Below are 7065 nucleotides of genomic sequence, written 5' to 3' on the forward strand. Positions count from 1 at the left end.
ACAGAGGAAGCTTGCAGCTGAGGGTGGCGAGAAATGGAAGCCCTTGGTCCCCAAGGAAACAAACTCTGCCAACAAAGGCTCCCAGGCTGCACCGGAGCCTCTGCAGAGGATACAGTGAGGCCAGGCCTAGATCACAGCCCACAGGCGCCGTGAGGGAGCACATGTGAGCTGTTTTAAGCAGCTGATTTTGGGGACACTTAGCAATGGAGAACTAATACAAGTAATTTGGGTGTTGTTACTTTGAGACTGTCACACGTGCACAGAATACACGAATGAGTTTATTTATACTGTGTTTCATTGGAGACACAGAGAATGAGGACTTTTCTTCTAGAAGGGAGATACAGCCATAAAAGAGGTAAGTACAGTGGGCATGGTAGGCATGCCGGTAATCCTGGCACTCAGAAGGTTGAGACAGGAGGATGACAAAATTGAGGTCAGCTTGGGCTTCATAGTGAGACCCATCAAGAAGGAAAGAAAAGCCAGGCCCTGGTGGCTCACACTATAATCCCAGCTACTCAGGACGCAGTGATCAGGAGGGTAACAGTTCAAAGCCAGCCCTAGACAAAGAGTTCTTGAGACCCTATCTCAAAAAAAAAAAACACATCACAAAAAAGAAGGCTAGTGGAGTGGCTCAAGTAGTAGAGCACCTGCCTGGCAAGTGTGAGGTCCTGAGTTCAAACCCCAGTACAGCAAAAAAAAAAAATTGAAAGAGGTAAATAAAAAATCTTATCCCGAGTTTTCCCTGAAGGATAGGCTATGAACTCAAAATGTATTTTATCTTCCAACTGCTGAGAAGGTTGTTTCTAGTTGTTTTTAGACACCCCGGTCCCTGGATTGTGATCTCTATTTAAAACTCCCTGAGAATCAGAGCCACGGCTCCTTGAAGAAATTTCTGATCCCTTGCTGGCGTAAGAAATATACAAGATAAGTCTGGGCAATTTGGGTTTTTGTTTTCTTTTCCTTTTCTTTTATTTAATTATTTTTTTTGAGATACAATCTCACTATATAGCCCAGGCTGGCCTAGAACTCACTGTATAATACAAGCTGACCTCGAACTCACCATCCTCCTCCCTCAGCCTCCCAAGCGCTGGGATTGCAGGCATAGGCTACCATGCCCAGGCTCAGCCTGGACAGTTTTATAATCCTAGAAAACAAGGAAGCCATGAAAACCGTGGGGCACTTGTTAAAATCATTAGTGCTAGGATCTAAGGAAAGGCTCAGAGAGATAGGGGCTGTCAGACAGACAGCAGAGTTTGAAGAGCACCCTCCAGCCAGCTCCGGAACCATCTGAGCATCGAAGTGACATTTAAACTACTCGTTTAAGAAGAATCCAGAAATTCCTGGTGATGTCAAACAGCTATTGGGAAGGCAAAACCTTCATCTTCAATTGACCAGTGACCAGCACAGGAAGAAGGGTGGAGAGAGGAATTCTTACTTGTTCACTATTGTGGTGATAATTGATTCAGACAAGAAATATTAATAAGTGGAAATATCCATGAGTATAGTTTGATACAGGATATTTACAGAGACTCACAGATCTTCACATAAAAACACTCATTAAGCCAGGTATGGTGGCTCATGCCTGTAATCCCAGCTAATCAGGAGGAAGAGATCAAGAGGATCAAGTTTCAAAGACAGCCCAGGGAAATAGTTCCTGAGACCCTATCTCGGAAACCAAGTTCAATCCCTAGTTCCACCAAAAAAATTTTAGCTCTAATAATCACATTAGTTATGTATGTACTGAAAGGTTACAGATGAAATAATCTGATTCGGATTTGCCTCAAAATGATCCAGAGAGGAGAGAGAATGGGGTGGGGATGGGGTAGATGTGAGACCTAACTGGCTATGTCACAGCGTAAGGTTTTCCCTACTTTATTCTGCATGTGTTTGAACATCCTGCAATTTTTTGTGTGTGGTACTGGTGTTTGAACTCAGGACCTACACCTTGAGCCACTTTGCCTGCCCTTTTTTTTGTGAAGGGTTTTTTTCGAGATGAGGCTCATGAACTATTTGTTCTGGCTGGCTTTGAACCACAATCCTCCTGATCAGCTAGGATTATAGGTGTGAGGCACCAGTACCCAGCCTGAAATATCCTGTAATCTTAAAAAAATAATCTAGTCATGTTGACGGAAGCTGTGGGAAGATAAATAAGAAACACCACAATGGTTACTGGGGGCTGTAATTACAGATCATTTTCCCCTTCCTTTTGCTCATCTATGAACCAAGACAGTGAGCATGACTCATTTACATGCTAAAAATAACTGGAAGAAAATTTAAAAAGAACATACCCCCCCACAAAAAAAAAAAAAACCCAGAAGTGAAAATCTAAAATTAAACGTTTTGAGCTAAATTGGTCTAGTGGCTTTATGTATTTGAAGTATGTGCTCCTTTTGAGGCAGCTCCTAGGAAGGGTCGGTAGCTGTGAGCAGTGGTTACAGCTGGTGAGCCACCAACCAAGTCACTGCTAGTCTGCCAAGTAAGGACAGAGAAGTAACCAGGCCCCCAGCAGCCATCTGACTCCCAAACTAGGGTCCATCTGCCATGTCCAACACAAAGACAGGGTCCCCACCATTGCCCCTCTCTCAGTAAGCACAGACTGGGCATGGTCAACCAACAACTCGCCTCTGTGTCCTGTGTCACACGCATAAAGAGTGCCCAAGAGTAAGTCACACACCCTGTGGGTGCTGGATGCTAGGTCTTCTTGGCCATAGTCAGTTCAGAAGGCAAGGGAGCTGTTCTGTGCTACGGTGATCGACTTCTCATTGGGGCAATGAATTTTAAGAGAATTCACTTTAATAAGCAGCAGTCCACCATATTGATGGCTTAGCTTGAATACACATGTCAAAAAGTGGTCTTGAAGGGGAGCGGTGTGACTCAGTGGGGGACCCGCCTAGCATGCATGGGACCCTGGGGTCCATAAAGAATAGTTCTCTTAATAAGGTGGTCTCAAAACAAGGTGGTCTCAAAATGTCTTCTCATTCATTTTTCCTTCATAAATAAGAGGAGGAAAAGAGAGTAAGAAGGAAATAGGGTTTTTGCACTGTAATATTAAAAGTGTCCTGAGAAAAAACAAGTATCAGAACACAAAGAAATTTTTCAATAAAATGGAGGGAGGAAGAAACTAGCCATGTCGGTAACGCAGGATGTGACATTCTTTTGTTTCTTCAGAGTCCGTCACTATGGGACTCTTCAAGCAATCCGCTAAACAGAGCTCCCTAAATTCCTGGAAAATGTGGGTCCCCTTCCCTCAGTGGCTCCCGCAAGGGACACCACACTTCCAAAAGGCTCTTGTTAAACGGGTTGCTTCACAAGACTTCTGGGACCCATGTGGATTTTAACTCCTCTCCATCTATATAATCCCACCATGACTTAGTAACTCAACTCGAATCAAGTTCATTTTCAGTTCAGTGGAGAGACATGACGATTTACAATTACAAGTGTAATCTAGAATTTCTATACAGAGTTTAACTAGAAGCATGCAAAGTACATTTTAGAAATAAGATTTTAGGAGCGAGCAAAAGCAAAAACCACACCTAAGACAGGAAGGGCAAGATGGCTGCTCAAACTTGATCGTTTCTTTCACCCCCTATCACTCGAGCCACGCCCCAGATGGTTTTTAAGTTCAGGTATTCTACAAATAGGAATGCTCACTGCTTTATGAGAAGAACAGTGAACAGTCAGCATTTCCCATCTCTGATCAGAGATGATCGTCTCACCACCACATTTGGAGGAGGAAGCACCTCCGAGCTGTGACCCAAGATGGGCACCAGATTCAGTGATGAGCTACTGAGGTTTTTGTCACTGCAGTTGTTACTCAAGTCCTTGCTAGAGAAGAACTCCCCTTGTCACATCTGTGGCATCAAAGACGCAAGCTCTGGTTCCCCTGTGATGTCAGCTTTATTACATTTCCAAAGCTTGTGAGAGCAGAAGAAGATGTGGCCTTTCCAGGGAAGCAGAGGACAGGGACAAACGGAGTTCTTGGAGATGAGGTGAAGGTGGCTGCTTTTCAGAATGTGAGACAGGAGAGTTCAGCGAGGGACTGTGAGCAGCGATCATTTTCCTCAGCACCTCCTCAAAGTTCTTAGTATTAGTCTGTGAACTATCAAAACTGCTAGATGGGTATTTAGTGATCTGTCACATTGGGTTTGAAATCGCCTCTCTGGTGTAGATGGCTCGGAGTTTTCTACAAATGCTTTCCATTGGGTCATGCAGCCTCTCGGTTGCCTTCCTGGTCTTAGCCAATGTCACCATGTAGACAGAATGACTAAAGTACAGGACAGAGCAGACATGTGTTTATAAGTTAGCAATTTCCTAACAATAACTCAGCAGTCGGCTAATTCTTCCTAAAGTGACTTGGAGGGAATCAAGACAAGATGTCATATTGCTCTAGGCAACTTCCATGCATTTAACTTGGGCACTAAGATTTCTAGAAAAATCACATGTGCATATAAAATACAGTAGTGAGCTCTGTAGCCACATCAACTCGTCCTTAAAACAAGGCTCCGAGGTGAACATTCCTACTGTCTCCATTGTCAGGCAGGAGAGAATAAGGGACACATCCAAAGTCCCTTAAACTAAGTGCCAGAGCTCAGATTTGAACCCAGGCAGTGCTGGACTCAACCATATTGTGCTTCTTTTACAGGGCTACAACTCTGGTCTGTCATGTGGGCCCTCCACCAGCCCTGTTCTGCTTCTGTCTATCAAGAATTTACTAAACGTTGCCCTGGATTCAGCACTGCCCATGCTGTTTGTCTAAACTTCACACAAAATATCAGGAGTGTGGAAATGTCCCCTTTTGACAGGTAACAAAGCGATCAAGCAACTTGCTAAAGGTCACATCTCTAAGGTTTGAGCCAAAGTATTTACAACTCCAGCATAATTTTGTTTTGGTGCTGGGGATTGGACCCAGGACCTCTCTTGTGCTCCAATACTCACTCCACCCCCAGCTTCTTTGGCATGGTGTTACTGCAAGGCAGAATATGTGGCCTTCAAAAAACCCACTGGTTCATGTCTTAAAATTATTAGTGGATTTAGACATAAATCCAAAAATGTTGCCTAAATAGTACAAAGAGTTGAATGGTTCTAAAGAATATAAAAGTTATGGTTAAGAACTAGATAAAAAAATTCACATTCATAGATACAATTTTAAGAACTCTAATAAAGAATGATCAGTAAAGAATGCTTGGAAAAACCGAGTGGTGTCTAGAAAGACCAGGATAAGGAGATCCAAAAACCTCTCTGCTCATCTTGCTTCACGGACAGTGTTCAAGCTCGGCCAACGAAGTTTCTATGAACAGAACGTACCACCAAAGGTAATGAATAATGCGGATGGAAATAGCACAACAGAATCCATCAAAAACTATTGAAAAGGAGCTGGGAAGAGGGGTGGTTAAGAGGAGTAATTTGACCACAGTATATTCCTGTTGTAACTATCACAATGAAACCCCTTTGTGCAACTTAAGCTAATAAAAATTATTTTTAAATAATTTAGTACTTTAAAAAAGGTAATGAGCACCTGTACACCTTCAGCTGTCACCTCACGGTCCCCCTCCCCGTGCGTGCAAGGCTCAGCTGTCAATGCCAAGCTGGAAACACCCTTCTCGGTGGGAATTCTGTCCCCCGTGCTTACTCACCACCCTCAGCTCTTTCTGGTCTCTCCTGGGATTTACAATTGCACCGTGCTTTCTGTCATGTAGTCAAACTTTGTCTTCTATTCTTGGATAGTTTCAAATACCTGTGCATGCTGCTTCCAATTAAAAAAATAAACTTTTAATTCTTAGAGTCAAAGCCATGATGTGACCCTTGCCACACACTCAATCCAGATAACAATTTCACCAAACACATGAAGTTACTGAGCTTGAAGACTTCTTCCCCAGCCACTGAGATTGTTAAACCCCAATCACTTCCAGCTGCCACCTTTCCTTGACACTGTCCTCTGCCCCAACAGGAGCCACTCGGCCAGGAGGTCAATGTGAAGGAGTGTCACACAGAGGAGAATTCACCTGTCAACACAACACATCCCCGATCTGTACCTGACCCCGCTGGCGATGTTGGACACAGCTGACATATGGGTCCTGTGTCCATCAGCCTTCTCAATTGAAGGTGATCGCTTCTTCTTCTGGAGCCAGAAAGCTGAGGTAGGTTGCGCACGGGCTCCTGAATACCCTTGAACTGTGCCCCCTGAACACTGATGGGGGTTGCTGTCCCAGCTAGGATGAGAGGCCTCGTAGGTGGGCATTCACAACAGACCCGGACTGTTGTCATGAGGCCACACGACAAGAATTCCTGTTTGCTTTAGCAATCCATTCCACCTTCTGCCCTCCCACCTTCCCTGACTCACCTGAGCCCTGCTGGGCAGCTGACAGGCCAAACCTGTCAGAGGAACACTCAGGACCCTGGCACTCGTGAGCCGACAAGGCTCCACAAGACTTAACTTGTCCTGCTCTTCCTAACATAGAGCAGAATGTTCATGGAAGTTCAATAAGCACGATGCAGAGATAAAGACTTCAAAACTTGTGCTGTCGGCATATCTGGAGCAGAAGCATCTCCTGTCTCTTCCATCCAAACTCCTCTGTAGCTCTAGATCCTGGTAGGAAAAATGATTTGCAATCAGCCATAGCTCTCAAAAGAACAAGTCTAATTTGCTTTGTCTAACAGCTGTCTTTGAAGAAGCCTTATTCATTGGCAACTGAAAGCTGACAGAAAGCTTTGCTCTTTAAAAAGGAATTTTCCTCTTTATCTGTTTTAGCTGACTGAATATTTGCCACATAAAGATGGTACATGTTTGTAAAATCCCAATGGTGGGATAGCTTTCCCTCAACCTCAGTAGCATTCCAAATGCTTGTAGTTAAAATCCCTTTGCTAGTCACCCTTTAACCAATCAACCACTATTTATTAAACACCTGCTGAAAGCTAAGTGGAAGATACCAATAGGAACAAGCAGACAGCTAGGTTTGTCAGACGAAATCCAAGATGCCCAACAAAATTTCATTTCAGAGACACAATGACTAAGTTTGAGTATAAGTATGTCCCAAATGTTGTAGGAGTCATATATATACTGAAAAC

At 43.9% G+C, this 7065-nt stretch overlaps 1 protein-coding gene across 1 annotated transcript in view; it reads right to left on the reverse strand.

Moving 5' to 3' along the window:
* Irag2 (inositol 1,4,5-triphosphate receptor associated 2) overlaps nucleotides 1-6170 on the reverse strand; it is an 81907-nt gene extending 75737 nt beyond the window's left edge. The window contains exon 1 of the mRNA XM_074075834.1: nucleotides 6033-6170. The gene's annotated coding sequence lies outside the window, so the exon portion shown is untranslated. The remainder of the gene's footprint in view (nucleotides 1-6032) is intronic.
* Nucleotides 6171-7065: the final 895 nt, after the last annotated feature.

This window comes from Castor canadensis, chromosome 6 (assembly GCF_047511655.1).
Source record: "Castor canadensis chromosome 6, mCasCan1.hap1v2, whole genome shotgun sequence".
Taxonomy (NCBI): domain Eukaryota; kingdom Metazoa; phylum Chordata; class Mammalia; order Rodentia; family Castoridae; genus Castor; species Castor canadensis.